The following is a 17129-nucleotide window of genomic DNA, read 5'->3' as shown; positions in this document are numbered from 1 at the left end:
AAAGTGATTGTCGAAATTAGTAACATATCCAAGAATTATAAAAAAAAATATGAAATGTGAGTTGATTGTAGTGTTGTAATGACAAAATCACTCCAGACAATATATCAAAGTTCTTATTTTAGTTAGGGGAGAAGCTATAAGGTATGTTTAACTTATGAAAACTTATTGTTGAAATTAGTAACATACCCAAGAATTATGAAAAATGATTAAATGTGACTTAATTGATTGGTGTGTATGCAATGAAAGACTCAGCCTAGACAATATATCAAAATTATAATTTATTAAGGTGGAGGCGATAATGCGGGTACACATTACAAAAAATTATTGTCGATACGCTTAAACTTTTTTTAATATTTGCGCTTAAACTTTTATAATATTTGGATCACCTAACGCTTAAACTTTTTTTTAATATTTGGATGACTTCACCCTTAAAATTTTTACATTTGGATGACCTCACGCTTAAACTTTTTTAACATTTAGATGACCTCACGCTTAAACTTTTTTAATATTTGTATGACCTCACGCTTAAACTTTTTTAATATTTGTATGACCTCACGCTTAAACTTTTTTAACATTTATATGACCTCACGCTTAAAACTACACACTGGCGCGTCCTTGTTTTATCACCGCAGAAAATCATTTGTGCACAGATTTTTGCGATTGATTTTTATATATTTACGTAATGTCTCGTGTAGTTAACTAGCCAATAAGATTCATTGTTGGTTCTCATTCACGGGTTAATGCTTAGGTTATACACAATATAGTAGAGCATCTTATGATATTATATAAGTATTACATGACAAAATACCACCACAATATCAAAAATGTCTTTATTCCAGCTCGTTTGGATTGTAGTAGTCTCTATCAATTCGTTGTTTTGATATCTCATCGCAATACAGCTTTACATTCCAGTAACCTATTTCCAAGAATTGCAGACTTGTGGAAATGTCTTCCTGTTGACGGTTTTCTTTCTATTTTCAAGATTAAGGCTAATAGACATTGCGGCATTGCAACATTCAATATGCATTCCTGTTAGTTCCCTGCATTGTGTATTCACGCCTTATGTAGGGCGATTTCCATACCTATGATAATAAAATCATACTCCTCTCTGTCCGTTTGTAAACAATTTGATTAATTATATATGTACGCTGTTTCGCAAATTCATTTTAATATTGAAAACACACTTTTATACAGTTTAATAGCATCATCATTTTTATATATACTATTTATTCAATGGAAATCTACATTAAAAGAGTTCCCTAATTTACATATTACATTAAAGGAAATCTATTTCAATAATTATCTCTATGTTATTAATAGGTTTTACTAACGTAATTATTTTAATTGTTCTAAGTAATATTCTTTAAAGTTGGTTTATCTATTTTTAATTTATTTTTAATTATTTGCTAAAACCGAAATCAGCAGCATTTAAAAACGGAAGTACATATTACTTGACTGTTTAGTTTTCATAGCTGACGATGGATGTGCTTTACGCTTCCATAAAGTCAACGTGTAGTATAATTTAGGATATTCGGTGTGTCTCTTAAATAGTATATGACTACACCCTCCATCCGGCAACATACTTTGACCTGGAAATACTGGGTATATATATATATATATATATATATATATATATATATATATATATATATGTATATATACATATATATATATATATATATATATATATATATATATATATATATATATATATATATATATATATATATATCAGACATATAGACAGCTAAGCTTTAATTTGGAAAGAAAAGCATAGGTATAGTAACAAAGTGCTTAAAATACTGGAGATATGAAGTCAGTTAAATGTTAGGGAAAATCTACCAGAGTTAAGAATAAAAATGAAATGGTACAATTATTTATGTAAACGTCATTTACGTAGGCTCCAAGAAGAAACATATAGTATACAATCGTCTTTGAGACGATACCTTTATAAAAATGTGTATCGTCTCAGAAACGATTGCATACTGATTAGTTTTAGATGCTAATTATTTTAGCCCAAGTAAAACACGCAGACAAGTTTACTTTATATAATAATAATAATAATAATAATAATAATAATAATAATAATAATACATATATATATATATATATATATATATATATATATATATAAATTCCACAGCCAAACAACGTCGCAGCCCACAAGAGCCATGACTCAACAATAGCTATGAGACATGAGCTCAGTTGGTAGAGTACTTTCCTCGCATGCAAGAGGCTCGGATTTCGAATCCTGTGTTCGGATGTGTCTAACTGATGAGCCCAAATGAGAGCGAAAAGGGTCTTGGACTTTCGGTTACTTGACTGTTATGGCTCCTGTGTACTGCGACGTTGTTTGGCTGTGAAATTTATTATATATAATCTATCACACACACACACACACACACACACACACACACACACACACACACACACACACACTCTCTCTCTCTCTCTCTCTCTATATATATATATATATATATATATATATATATATAACACGCAGACAAGTTTACTTATATATACATATATATATAAACTTGTATATATATATATATATATATATATATATATATATATATATATATATATGCACATGAAATTCTATGAAAATACTTTCAATATTTACTTCGACATAAGTATATATATATATATATATATATATACTTATGTTGAGACGATTGCAATATTTCCCCGATCCCGATGCAATTATCCATTCCATACTTAATTCCCGATTTCGATACAATTCTCGATTCAAATTCTGATTCTTTATAAATCTCTAAATATTTAATTAAAGATAATAATAAAGATAGAGTTTTTATTTTTTCAGATTATAGTAAAAATGCATGTTAAATTCGCACATATTTTTTCAAACATAAAAATACACTGATGGGGGGTGATCTATAGATTTTAGTTTTACTGATAGCTTAAAATCAATAAATATTGATTATTTTATTACTACTTCAAGAAGTGGAGATTTCTTTTGTTTTAAACATAATTGAATAAAAAAAAAACTAAAAGTAATCATTTTTGGCATCGAAACGTAGCCACAAAATTTCCTGATTCCAATGCCGATTCCGATTCCAATATCACCAAATTTAAATTTCATCATTATCTCTAACGCTATCACGACAGCACATACCGCTACACATACCACATTTACTCATTGTCGAATATTTACTGAAATCAAAAATAAAATGAACGAAAATTAAACGATTTTAAACCCGATTTAAAAAAATGTAAGATGACTGCATATATATATATATATATATATATATATATATATATATATATATATATATATATATATATATAGTGTAAAATTTTGTTGAAAATTCAAAGGCCCATGTTTTCTTTTTTACAACCTTCGTTTATTTCCTGGATTTTTTCCATTACAACTGTATTGACCATATTTCAAAAACAAACTTTAATATATAAATAAAAAACTATACAAAATATTATTAAAAACCCGCCGAATATATGTCAACCTATGTCACAGTAACATGTATTGAGCGAGTTTTTAACAGTATTTTATTCGGTTTTTTATTTATAACACCTTTTTCCAAACTTACGGTGTTAAAGAGGGGGTGTAAGACGCCATCTTGAATTTTCGAATACATCGGTAAACACTGTATGTTTTTCGAGCTGAATAAATATGTTACATTGAATAAAAACACGAAAAATATATCCAGTTAGGTAGAAAACTAACTTATCTTGCCTTTGATAACATTTATTTGTTATATATTTGTTTTTTGACAACTTTTTCGAATCTATGTGTACAGTAATACAAACCCATATTGAGAAAACACGGAACATTATGGAGTTGGGGGGGGGGATTAGCGATTTTTTAAAATTTCAGACGATAAGTTAAAAATCTAGCGATTTTCTGGTTATTTATTTCTCCTGATCTCGCGGGTTTTTTTTTAAATCTCAGTTGACAACATTGCATCATTAAAAAAACACTACAGGCTTAATGTAAACAGAATGTGTTTACAATATCGGTAAATTTTCAATGGGTTATTATTGATAATGTAACCATGTGATTGAACTTTAATTTAAATTAACCACACGTGGTCGCAAAATGAACGCCAACGCTCAAAGTGTATAAACATTTTGACTCCTCCCTTAACTTAAAAATTCACCAAAAATCAGGAAATTAACGAATTTTAATGAAAATTGCAGTATTTTTCAAATAATGATCGCAGAATATAATGAACTAATTATTTTTACTTAACTCTTAGTGAAAATGTTTTATTTTGTTTAAACAAAATATACCTTTACTAAAGTTATGGTTTTCAGTAGTAAATAAAAAACGCAAGAATTTATTTTTGCTTTTTTTAAAGCATCGTAATTTGTAACAATAAAAAATAATTTTTACAGTAACATTACGAAAAAAAGCCCCTAAAGTCCGTATTAAGATATAACTCGAAGAAAAATGAATTCTAGCATACTATTCAGGAAATTAAAGATTCAATTAGATTCCTATTTCAGTCACCTAAATTATTTAGGGTGAAATGAGTTTAGGAATTTATAGCCAAACCTAAATATTTTTTTTTGGTAAATATCCAGATACGCTACTACAGAACACCGACCACTCTAATTTGTTTGGGGGGGATGTGATGTTGGGGCGCGTGCGGGCCAACATCACATCCGCCCCCCCCCCGCTCGCGCCCCCATTGTACAAAGTAAAATCTTCGGAAAATGTTAAATGGTGTTCTAATTGGTAAATGTCGGTGCGTTACTTACGGAAAATTTGAAAATTCGATGTTCCAGGTAAAAAAAAAACAAAACAGATAAATTACCCCCCCCCTACTCCAACTTGGTGTGCTTTCCTTTTCTTATTTCATTTCTTTTTCAGCTAATTTTAAATTTTCCACCTAAAAAGCGCTATAATGTATTTTTGAAAATTAGAAAATTCTATGTCCTGGAAAAAAAAAATCCCCTCCCCCCCCCCAACGTAGTTTGCTTGGTGAAGCCGTCGTTTATGCTACAGCGTGCATGCGCGTAGCATAAACGGAAGCTGCAAAATGGTGGAAAGAAGTTCGTGGGTTCAGGGGTAAATACCATGCAAACGGTAAATTTGCCCCAAGTTTGACTATCAGATTCGTTGTCAGCGACCTCAATTACCTATAAAAAAACAAATTAGAGTCGTCGGTGTTCTATAGTAGCGTATCTGGATATTTACCTTTTTTTCTTGCTTAAAAAATAGCATTAATACAGTAAGTTAGGTAAACTGAATTTTTCGTTTAAAAATGGAATTATTTCCCTTTCGTTATTAACTTTTTTTTTAATTTTTTTTTTTTATAAATATTTTGTGTTTTATATGCATAAAGTGGGGGGGCACAATTAAAAATTAAGAAAGATTAAAATGAAGCGAAATTTAAGTTTCCGTTCCATTTTTTACAACAACCGTAAAACAGTGCATACTCAGCAAGTTTTATCGCAATTTATAAGCATATTGAAACACTAAATCAACATTTTATTTATTTTTTTGCATAATTAATGATGGAAGTATTTTTCTGTTTATTTTTTTAACATCTGTTAAAAAAAATAAATAATTTGTACATTCTCTTGAAAAAAAGAATCAAACTTTTCTCTACTTTCACATGTGTTCCATTTTAACAAACTGAGCCACAGCAACGCGTGGCCGGGTACAGCTAGTATATATATATATTATTCTACAGTAGTATTGAGCACTTTTCAGGTTTTATATCACCATTTAATTATATATATATATGCATATATATACATATATATATATATATAGAGAGAGAGAGAGAGAGTTAAATATATGTATATATTTATACAGACAAACATAAATATACATAGGTGGAATTTACTCCTAAACTACTGAACTGATCACTATGAAGTATGCAATATATATTCTAGACAACTCTGTGAGTAACAGGGACGTATTATTATTTATGGTATAATTTACTATTTAGTGGGTGTTTTAATGAAACCCAAATCTATTCCTCCAACTAAAATAACTAAGATATGATTTCCAACTATCATATAGTTGTATAGTTAGTTAAAGGAGAGTAGAAGAGATTATTACTCTTGCAAGGTCTCGTTGATTTTGCTACTCGAAGTTTGGTCATCATTGTTTAGTCATGTAAGCAGGTTTAAATAAATTATGTTTAGTTGCTTACGTGATGGGTAGAGAGCACGTGATTGGTAGAGAGCACGTGATATATCTCATAGTAAATAATATGTCGCTCTAAATGAAATGTGGTTAACACACGTCCTCGCACGGGTATTCTGTTAGTTGAGTATCTAGTTATACGAGATATGTTCCAAATTGAATGACTTCTGTCTTTTATTACACCCAAATAGGTCAGAGAATATTACAAATTGTATTGTTATGATGCCTAAAATTATGCATTCAACTCTCTAAAGGCTACCAACGACCAAGATCTCTCTGAGCCTCTCTTCTTTGACCATGAGCACATAATGCAATGGGGTAATAGGTATTCGGTTAATTTTAATGCATTCAAAACCAAACTTTTATCTATTCACCACTAATGTTTTGATACCCATTTGTCTCCTATTGAAATGAATGGCTATCGTCTCGTTGAACTACTCTGATATAAAAAGCTTCTTATACTGACCATCACTCATGAAACTGAAGACTCACATCAAATATGTCGCCAATGTTGCTGGAAAAATGGCTGCATCGTTCTGCCGCTCCAGAAAATATTTCTATCTCGACGAAATTCTCTATCTGTACAAAAGTCAAATACGTCCTAAAAGGAAGTAGTCTTGCCACATCCTGACAGGGGCTTCCTCGAGAACCCTTTTCTGTCGTGACAGTTCAAAACTAGATTTGAAACCTAATATGTTAGGTCCTTTTCTCCTCCTAGAAACGTCTTTTTTCACAGAAGACACATAGGAGTCTATCTCTATTCTATCGTTTGAGCTGATACCCATCTAGCTACAACTGTTACGTTTTCATATGTTTATATATGACCGTGTATATTTAGTACTAAATAAACGTACGTGTATTTATTGCTGAATCGTGGTATGTTGAATGCATATAGGTGGCACTACTAAGCGTATGTGTGTTCTTATCATAAACGGACAATATGTATGTACGTTGTGTAGCAGACTGTTGTCCTCGCTTAATAGTCTTTTGTAACGGCCCGTGATTCATCTAGGTGTTGGTGCGTGCGTGTCAGAATATATAACAATATATACATAACGACATACCTCTTCTGCTATTGTTTCTTTTGGGAGTTTCGTCAGCCGTCCTTGGGGAAGCATAAATCTGTTAGAAGGAACACTCAACACAGGACCCAAGACGATATGAGGTTTTATGTATCTATTTCAATCCCAGATATTCTTCATAGCAGAGTAGTGATCGACGATTTTGGTTTGGGGTGGTTCTTTTATGTCTCCATTCTAAGACTTCTCACCCCCCCCCCTCATGGTGAGAACTATTTTAGCCCATCTTGTTCATTCGACGTCTCTAATCCAACTCAACGCTGTTTATGCAAACCGGAAGACGTGACATATTACACGTCATGTCCGGTCACCTGTTTGGATACTTTCCTGTGCAAACTGACCAGGTCACAAAGTTTGACATGTTTGACAACCTGTCAAAACATGGCGCTTCCAATTTCTGTTGTCCACTCAACTCTAAAATAGATAGATAAATAGATAATTTACTGCTTCTGCCCGAACCCTGTCTAACACAACCATTCTCAACAATTTCTCGTACTTTCTATCTGTTCTTAAATATAAACACAAATTCTATGAACACGGGTTCTTTCATAGAACTGCTCACCTGTGGAACTCTGTATCGCAGGCCTGCTTTCCAGATGACTACAGCATGGTCGTCTAATATAAACAATTCTTGTTGAGCTCCCCCCGTTAAATAATCAAATTTTTACCAACCTCTACCACTACCTATCACTATGCTGTTGTCTTACCGACCATCTTAGACTCATTATCCCCGAGTTGGCTTCAGGCTTTGATAAGTGGTGATTTCATTGTAAAAAAGTCATATGAATTATCAATCCTCATCTCAAAAAATTCGAAACGTTTTTTTTTTTTAATTTACTACCTATATTATATTTCTCTTAGTCTGTTTGTCTGTCTGTTCCACGTTTTCCTGGAAATTACTTGATCGATCTATCATAGAAAACAAAGCACGTCTATAAATTAGTACAATATGTTTATTTGAGTGGCGTACGCTGTACGTTGCTATGCTGTCTAGTGGACAGAGACAGCGCGTCTTTCTTCGTTTGTGTCTGCAAGCTTTTTCGATTGAAGATTTTTTTCTTTTTGCTGAATATCATTCATTCATTTCATATGAATCAGATGATTTTATTGTTAGAACTCTTTCTAGAAAGACACTCTCGGTGCCTTACAAAAGGTACCACGTAAAGGCAGTTTACATCCTTAGCGTAAGTGTTTCAGTTAAACGAACTGGATTTGAACTTAGTACACTCAGGTTGACAGTCCGTAACCGTCAACTCCTTGGGCTGCTGTCTAAATCCCAAATCCTATGAAAATAATTCTTCAAAGGTTTGGTAAAAATTTATACGCTCTGAAGTCCGATTGGCTACGATTGAAAGAGTCGTTTTCTGCCAGAAGAAAAAAGTTAATATTTATGACTGCTACATGCCCAAGTACTTTGATGTAATCACCTGTGTACTTTAAGCCTCAGTTCAGGGTGGAAAATGGTAATTGGTGTTTTCGTTGTGTCTCTAAGAACTAGGTATGCAATATGGCAGAGTATCCAACAAACCAAGAAAGAAAAAGAGGATGTTGTAAATGCCTGGTTAGATCTTGCAAACGCATATAGTTCGATCCAACATGTAATGATCTGGAACGCGATGGAGTTCTTTTGGATTCAAAAGAGTGTTCAGAGAATGATTATGAAATACTACAATCAATTCAGGATGCGCTTTACGACATGTAAATACACAACTGACTGGCAGAGGTTGGAGGTTGGGATTGCAGCAGGATGTACAAATCAGTGATGGAGACGGTGCTGAGATCAACAAATTGCGAGAGTACACTTGTTAAGACCTCACTAAGAGCATTTATGAATGACGTTGCTGTGAAGTCAAAGAGTGCAGAAGTAATGGAAGAATTATTGGACGAATTAGAAGAGCTTATCGATTAGTCAGGAAGGATATTTAAGGCTAAAAAATCAAGAAACATAATCTATAGGAAAGGTAAGCAAAAACAAAATAGATATATGATTAAAGGGGAAGTGATCCCAACTGTAAAAAAGAAACCGGTGAAATGTTTGGGAAGATGGTACAGGGACGCATTAAGTGACAGAAGCCAAGGAGTGGAAATTCAACGGCAAACAAAGGAAGAATTAAAGGTAATTGATAAGACTGGGCTATCTGGAAAGTATAAATGTTGGTGTCTGCTATTTGAGCTGTACCTTCGAATAATGTGGTTTTTGCAAATGTGACGAAGTAGCATTGACACGCGTAGAACAGATCCGGAAAAGGTGTGGAGTGTATATAAGGAGGTGGTTGTGGCTACCAAGTATGTAAACAATTCAGCAATATTTGGAAGAGACGGACAGCTGAGACCACCTATCGCATTAATTGTTGAAGAGTACAAGGTGTTAAAAGTGGGGGCACTAATGATGCTTCGTTTCTCCAACGACCTAACAATTAAAGATGATCTACCTGAAGTTAGGACTGGAAAAAGTTGAAGGCAGAAGAGGCAACCTAAATAGCTATTAACACCTTAGAGCATGCGGATACAGTTGGCGCTGTACAGGATACAAAGGAAGGACTAGGCATGAAGAACTTTGGACCTTTTTGCATGAGTAATACAAGAGAAAGAACAGATCCTGTTGTCAGTGAAATAAGAAAGGAAGAACAACAAAAAAGCTCTGTCGTCAACAGGGCCAGTATGTTCGCTGGGAAGAGTGTGTGGTGAACCGTAAGATCGTGTGGAAAGAGATGTGGGCTTGGGAGCGAACAAGAACATTGTTTCTAATAAAATCGACCAAGGATTCAATGCCTTCTCCGGTGAATCTTTTATTATAGTAAGGTAGAGGAAAGTAGACAGTGATTATAAATGCGGATGTGGGGAGAGAGGAGTTTTCAAACATGAAAGGTGACAGGGAAATTGAAATTGACGGTAGACCTCCAGAATACCTTGGTCTTCTCATTGGTCTGGAAAAACGGTTGAAATCATATTAGAGTTAACTGTGTCCTAGAAGGATAATTTTGTAGTGGCAGAAGAAGAAAAGTTGAACAATACTGTGATCTACTGATTGAGTGCAAGGAAAAGGGATAAAATGCGGAATTTTATCATTTGAATGTGGGAGTTTTTGTTGCACAAAGAAGTGAAAAACTTTGTGACAGACGTGCAGGAGGCAGCGGAGAGGGCATCGTACCGGATCTGGTTAAAAAGAAGTGATGAATGTTGGTCAGGAAAGTAACTGACACCAGTACCAATATCACCTCCTATTGGGTTGGAGTAGGGGCTCATTTCAGAGATGCAGTAGAAGAGTAGGGCCAGAAACTGCTAAGTGGTTTCTCCTGATGATCATGGTACTGTATCCGATTGTGGGGCTGTCAGTTGCTGTGCACTGTGAGCAGATGAGTACAAATCTACTCAACAGCTTAAACTGACACAAATATTATGACTACCACAAAATCCAACTTTTGCTCCACGTGTCGGAAGGCGACTGACGTTTTAAGATGTAGAAATGTTTGGTATTCTTAAATATCATCGTACTTTAAATATATGAGAGCCGTAATGGCTCCTGATTTTATTCCGCCCGAGTACCTCCGAGGAGATTACAAAGTGCATTGTTATGATGAACGAACATGCATTCATGACCAGAAAGTTTCATGTTTATGTTGCAAATATTGACGGTGTGAAATTTTAAGAAAGCTACTCCTGTCATGGACGTGCCTCAGAAGCATAAATGCTTTATTGAATTCTTCCATGCAGAAAACATCGAATCGGTCAACATTCACTGGCGCCTTTTGTGCGTTTAGTCGGGTTTGTCAGTTTCAGAGTGGCGACAGAGATGTGAGTGAGAAGACACGCTCTAAGTGCCCACGCACAGCCATTATCCTCAGAATATACTGTGCGCCTCGACCAACTCGTTCTTGTTGATCGGCAGGCAATGGTGAATTAAATGTGTGTGGAGTTGAATGTGGGTGTGAGTGCATTGGAAACGATATTATCTTCTGTAGAATACAACAAAATGTGTGCTAGGTGGTTTCTATGAATGTTCACGCAAGACCAAAATGATCACCGCCGGAATGTCTGAATCAATATGAAACCAAAGAGGACGGGTTCTTGAATAGCACCATCACGGGTGACGAGACGGAATGTCACCAATACGATCCGAGTTCAAACGACAGTCGATGAGATAGCACCACTCACTCCCCACCCCCACAAATAAGAAGATCAAGATGCAGACATCTACAGGCAAAGTGATGCTTTTTGGGCAGTAAAGGCGTCATCCCCCTGGATTTCTTGGAACCAGGGTTAACTGCCACTTTCGACCTTTGCGTTGAAATGTTGTTAACGCTGACGGCTCGGATGATTCGCATAAGGTCGGAGAAAAAGGAAACATTCCGTATGTAATAGAATAAAACGAGAAGTTTGAAGACAACGGAATGCGTGACAAAAGTTGGCTGGACAGTGCTGTCTCATCTACCTTATTGTTCCGACCTAACACCGTCAGACTGCTACTTATTTGGACTTCTGAACCACGCATTACGTGGGCAGAATTTCCTCAACAATAATGGCATAGTTGCAGAAAAAAGGGTGCATTGACAGGCGATGACTTTTATGACCGAGGCATCAAGATTCTCGTCCATTGCTGGTAAAAGTGTATTTAGAATAATCCTGACTATAAATAAATTTGAAGCACGAAAGGTCGCTCGTTTTGATGGTATAAGTTGTGTTTTAGTAGCTTTTTAACTTTTGGAGTTGAAAAGTAAGAAGCATTACTTTTGGAACGACCTTTGTATTATGAACTTAAACGACATGTAAAAACTAATGATGAACTCATAGCACATGTGGCCACTCAATGTGCATACCCCGATGTACATACCCCGACAAACCGAACAAGAAGAAAAATTCCCTATTAAAAAAACTAAAGAAAAATATGTATTATGTACGAACTAGTTACAAAAATAAATTGTAATATTCTAAAAATCACGTAAATTGATGAAGTAGTTTTATTATTATTTATTATTTATAGAAAATCATTTTTAAGCGATTAATGAGAATTCCTAGACATTACGACACAACTCCCGCAAGTTTTAATTATTGAGTCATCTCCCTTTGTTTTTTAGATTGTTTTCAAAATAGCGAACACGACAACTACTCCTCTATTATTGATAAGAGCTGATTTTCTTATTTGGAAAAATTACTACTTGATCAATTTACGTGATATTTGGAATAAGATATTTTCGTTTCGTCATGTGTACATACATCAGGTAGATGTTTTTTTTGTTTTTTTTAATATAGGGGGATGTGGACAAGAACCCAAAAATCATATGAAGAAATAAACAAGATCTAATCCCTAAATATTGTTACATGATAAGGGCTGTCCCCTTTTCATATAAGTATAAAAAAGAGAGATTTAGTTAAAATGAAAATGAAATAGAATAGACGAAATTCGAACCTCGTAATTTAGGTTTAGAAATAGATTACGATAGAGAATTAGCAAATGGAATGTAAAACAAACCATTGTTAAGCTTAGAGATAAAATAGTTTTAAGAAAAGAATGTGCATTGTCAATTCTGTTATGAAAATTCAATTGAAAGGATGCAACTACAAGATAATTTAATAAACATGTTTTTAACATATTGGAAATATAGGTTACTGGGAATATAGGTTAAAATTCCTTTTATAAACAAAGGAAAAAGTTTTGGACACGCATTTCCAACACACGTGAAAGAAGACACATGTTTTAACATGTGTATGACGTCATGGAAAATGGGAAGTTCTCGATATAGTTAGAAACTTTAGAGTTAAGCGAGGAGAAACTGAGGGAGAGTCAGAGGGAGTTTGAGGACGACAGACGATAGTCTGCAGTTGGGATTCGAACGTCTAGAAGCGAGACAGTCACTTTTGAAACTTAGAATGCGAAGCTTTGAATTCTTGATTCAGAAAACCACGACCGGTCGGGAGAAGAAATAAACCCATCATGTGTTTTTATAAACGTCGTCTTTGTGTTGTAATTCTACCAAAAGGTAAAGTGAAAATTGTTATATATGTCTTATGTATATCATGTGGTTTAAAATGTCTTTACATACACATCTCGTATCTACAATGTGAACACTAAGACTGTCTCCTCACTCTAAGAGCTTCTATTACACTTCTAAGTATGAACATTTTATATATATATGAAAAACTTCATAATACGAACAATCTCTCTTACAACATCTCTCTCTCTAAGACACAACAACATCCCTCTTAATAAGACTCACTTTTAACAAAGAACAATAACAACGAATAATAACAACAAAAAAGAAAAGAATAATCATAATAATAATAATGAACTATATATATATAACAATATTCAGTAAAAAGTATTCATGAGTCACACTTTAAAAAATGAGTTGAATTTATCCTTGTTTCGACGAAAAAAAGAACATAACAACACAGTTACAATGAATTCTCCGGTTATTTTGACGTGGATTTGAAAATAATAAGACCGGAGCACATTAAATTCCATGTCTACTTGTGATAATGCTGACTGACAACAAAACAAAAATTCGATGCCCGCAATAAACCAAAAATCAATTCCGACATTTCATAGGCTTTTATTTATTTATTTTTATTTATTTATTTTAGTTATAAATATGTAACGTAATCCCTCATTGAGGAGCGTTAGAACTACGCTAAGGTAGCTTTGTATTCCTGGGTGACGCCAGATAACCCAAGGATTTAAGATAAAGAAGATCAATATATATTTTCATGTCAAAATAGATATTGTTTGAAAACCAGAGAAATATATTTTTCCAGCTAAAAGTTGACAACAGAAAATTTCACTTAGAACCTTGTCTGGCCTTAAATGAACCCAGGGTCGGCTGTCAGAATTGACGTCTGTCCTTGAAAATCGTGAGAGGATTTCAGCTGTGGGAATGGTGCCCACCCAGGGACCTGGGTCTTTCGATTTCGTGGAGATTTCGTGGCGAAATCTTATTGGCTGGGGAGAATGTCCACCCCCATCCACATACCTTACTATATATACGACTGTCGTGCGAAAATTAGCCAGAGTTGAGTCACATAGTGAGTGGAGAGTTTCAAAGCAGATTGCTCGTTGAGTCCGAGAAGAGACGTGACCCCTCCCCACCTCATCCATCCGTCTGTCGCTGTCTGTGAAGAGAGTTGAGACTTTGAAAAGAACTTACAAAATCTGAATGAGAATTGTAAAAACATTTTGTACATAATTTTGCGAAAATTAAGCTTTTGTAGATAGACTACAATTGTTTGTCTTTCTTCTTGCCTGCCGCTCCGATATTCGCTTTCAGCACACCAGATTTATGTAACAACCTCCGAGGAGTCTAGACGACATGTGCCGAGAATCCAGAGAAATAAGAGTCCTTTACAACCTCCTCGAGGGAGACGTTACAATAAACAGAAAACCAGAAACGGCGTGTTAGAATCCTATCACAAAATAAAGGCATTACCGATTGTCTAATCAAATACAAATTTGTGGTGACTTAATTGTCAAGCATTTCTACGAAAACTAAAGGACAAATGACTACATGAAAACGTACCAGCTAAAATTCCTATAAGACCTCGTAAAAAAAATCAGTTTTATCCAGAATTCTCAAGCCGCCCGCATCTAAAAGACACCAGAACGTACGCTCTTCAAGAAAACGTAAAAGAAAAAAACCCAGTGACTTACAAGCTTTCCCCCATCTCGTGCACACTAGTATGTTTATGTTCAAGGTAGCACTTGCTACTTGGTGACCCTTCTTTTCCTTCAACGTTTATTTATTTCTATTTTACGTGCATGTCCATATATATACATCTATTTTTCTTTCGCTAAAACATAACTTTCAGTTGTCATTTATATTAAATGTGCAAGTGGTGATTGGCTAAACTCTAAGACACTATCGTCGTCCAAGATGGCGCTATCTAGGCCAGCGACCAGGCCATAATTTAAACTAAGACTGAAACCATAACCCGAAATTTCACCTTCAACGGTAAATATATCGAGTAGAAAGTTTCGTATTTTTTAGATAAGATTTAATAATTTTGATTATTCAGACTACCGTTCTCATTTTCGGTGTTATTCTGCCAACGTTTCAGCTCATATAACCCCTGATCTTCTTCAAGTGAATTTTATCGAACTCGGCCATCTTTCTGCAGAGCTCGGAAATCTGCACGGAATTTCGAAATGCGTTACAAATGCATTTTCAATAACAAAATAGAAAATCAAATTCTTTTCATCCATGCATACAGATGTTTATACGCGCTGATCCTTTACACGTTTAACACTTCTTTTCGTCGTTGGTTATCGATCGTTTCGTCTGTTTAACTGAGACGAATAAGTCTATTTTCATGAAGAACGAGAACATATGGAGAGTCTTCTGAGAGTTTTCATGCATGGTTTTATTTGGAGATAATGTACTTAGAAGAGAGGGAGACTAGTGTTATTGTACCTATTTATTTACTTTTTCAATTTAACTGTCTAATTGAACGAAATGAGTGACACACGTGGACAGAAATATCGAGTTAACCTTCACTGAGATTATAAATTTTTCTACATCGTTGGTTAGGGTTCGCACGTCTTACAAGGCGAGACTGATCTGAAAACCTTAGTTTTCTCTTCGTTCAAAAACGGGACATCATTCCTTATTGCCTCTCTGTTAGACCTGCATACTGCCTCAACTTTACGTCACTTATTTTTTTCATTGAACTCTGAGAACGATTGTTATCATGCACTTGGTGTTGCATTATTAAAATTCACACAAGCTAACTTAATTTCCAGCGACGTAGTGTCTATAATATGTAAAAAAAAAATGTCCGTTATGCAGAAACACTGTTGCTATTCTTACTTCGTGGATTTGCAAAGCCGCGTCTAACACGTCCTCAATTGCCATACGTAGAGGCAGTGTCATCCATTGAACGACGATTCCTAATGTTGACACCTCCGTAATGTTAACCGTTTTTCCATTTCGCAAATATGAACTGGGAAGTTGCAGTGGAGATTACAAGTCTACCAATAATGAACGTCATTTCTTTCGTGAATGTGAACCAATGATTGCACCCATGTCGAACCCCTTACTACATCTCAGTTAGAGACCAGACTACAGCTGTGGATCAGACGGCTAGATATTGATCGCTCTCCTCCTTACATGGGAATTGCCTCCTTCTGAGGTTCTTCATGGTTCAAAAGCACGCTGGTTGTAGTGGAAAACACCTAACTGCCTCAAAGGAGAATAAGACCATCAAAAAATTGCTATGATTGGATGGATGTTACAAAACTCACCTAAGTATCTGTGAATGTAAAGTGAAAAACCATGCGATAAATTACTGTCTTGTCTGTCTTCTACTTGCTAACCAATGAAGTCCAAAATGGTCTTGCAAAATGCAACAATAATGCAAAACACTGTTGGAAACTATCATACGGCCACATGGCGCAAAGACACACAAAGAAGAAGCTAGACACCTTTAATATCACCAGGTTGCTAGCGCTCCTTGTACGGCACCTAAGGATGTGTTCTTCTGTTAATAACGTTTTCTCCTCCTTTTTTTTACAGCCAGCATGTTGTCTGTATTTTTGAGTGACGAGGGTATTTTTCTCCTTCAAAATAAAAACAACCGTGATGTATATCTATTTCAATACATGACTAAATATTACATAAATTCAAATGCCCAAAAGTCATCCTGAATCATTGGAAGAATAAAAAATATTTGCATTGTTCCTACTTCCATCCCTAGGAGACAAAAGTTAGACTTAAGTTCGGTTGTTGATGTGTAAAAAATCCAACTCCCCAGAAGAAGCACTTTGGATTGGAAAAAATAACTTTAGTCTACAAGGAGTTCTCTTTCACTGATCGAGAACAAAATGTTGTAGTATCAGAACAGATACTACACTTTGTACCAAAACCAAAAGGTCAATGAATGTTAGTATTTACCTATCTTTCAGAGCAGGAAAGTCTGAC

Source organism: Euprymna scolopes, chromosome 24, assembly GCF_053919585.1.
Source record: "Euprymna scolopes isolate OS-2025 chromosome 24, ASM5391958v1, whole genome shotgun sequence".
Classification (NCBI taxonomy): domain Eukaryota; kingdom Metazoa; phylum Mollusca; class Cephalopoda; order Sepiida; family Sepiolidae; genus Euprymna; species Euprymna scolopes.
Note: the sequence above shows the minus strand (reverse complement) of the source record.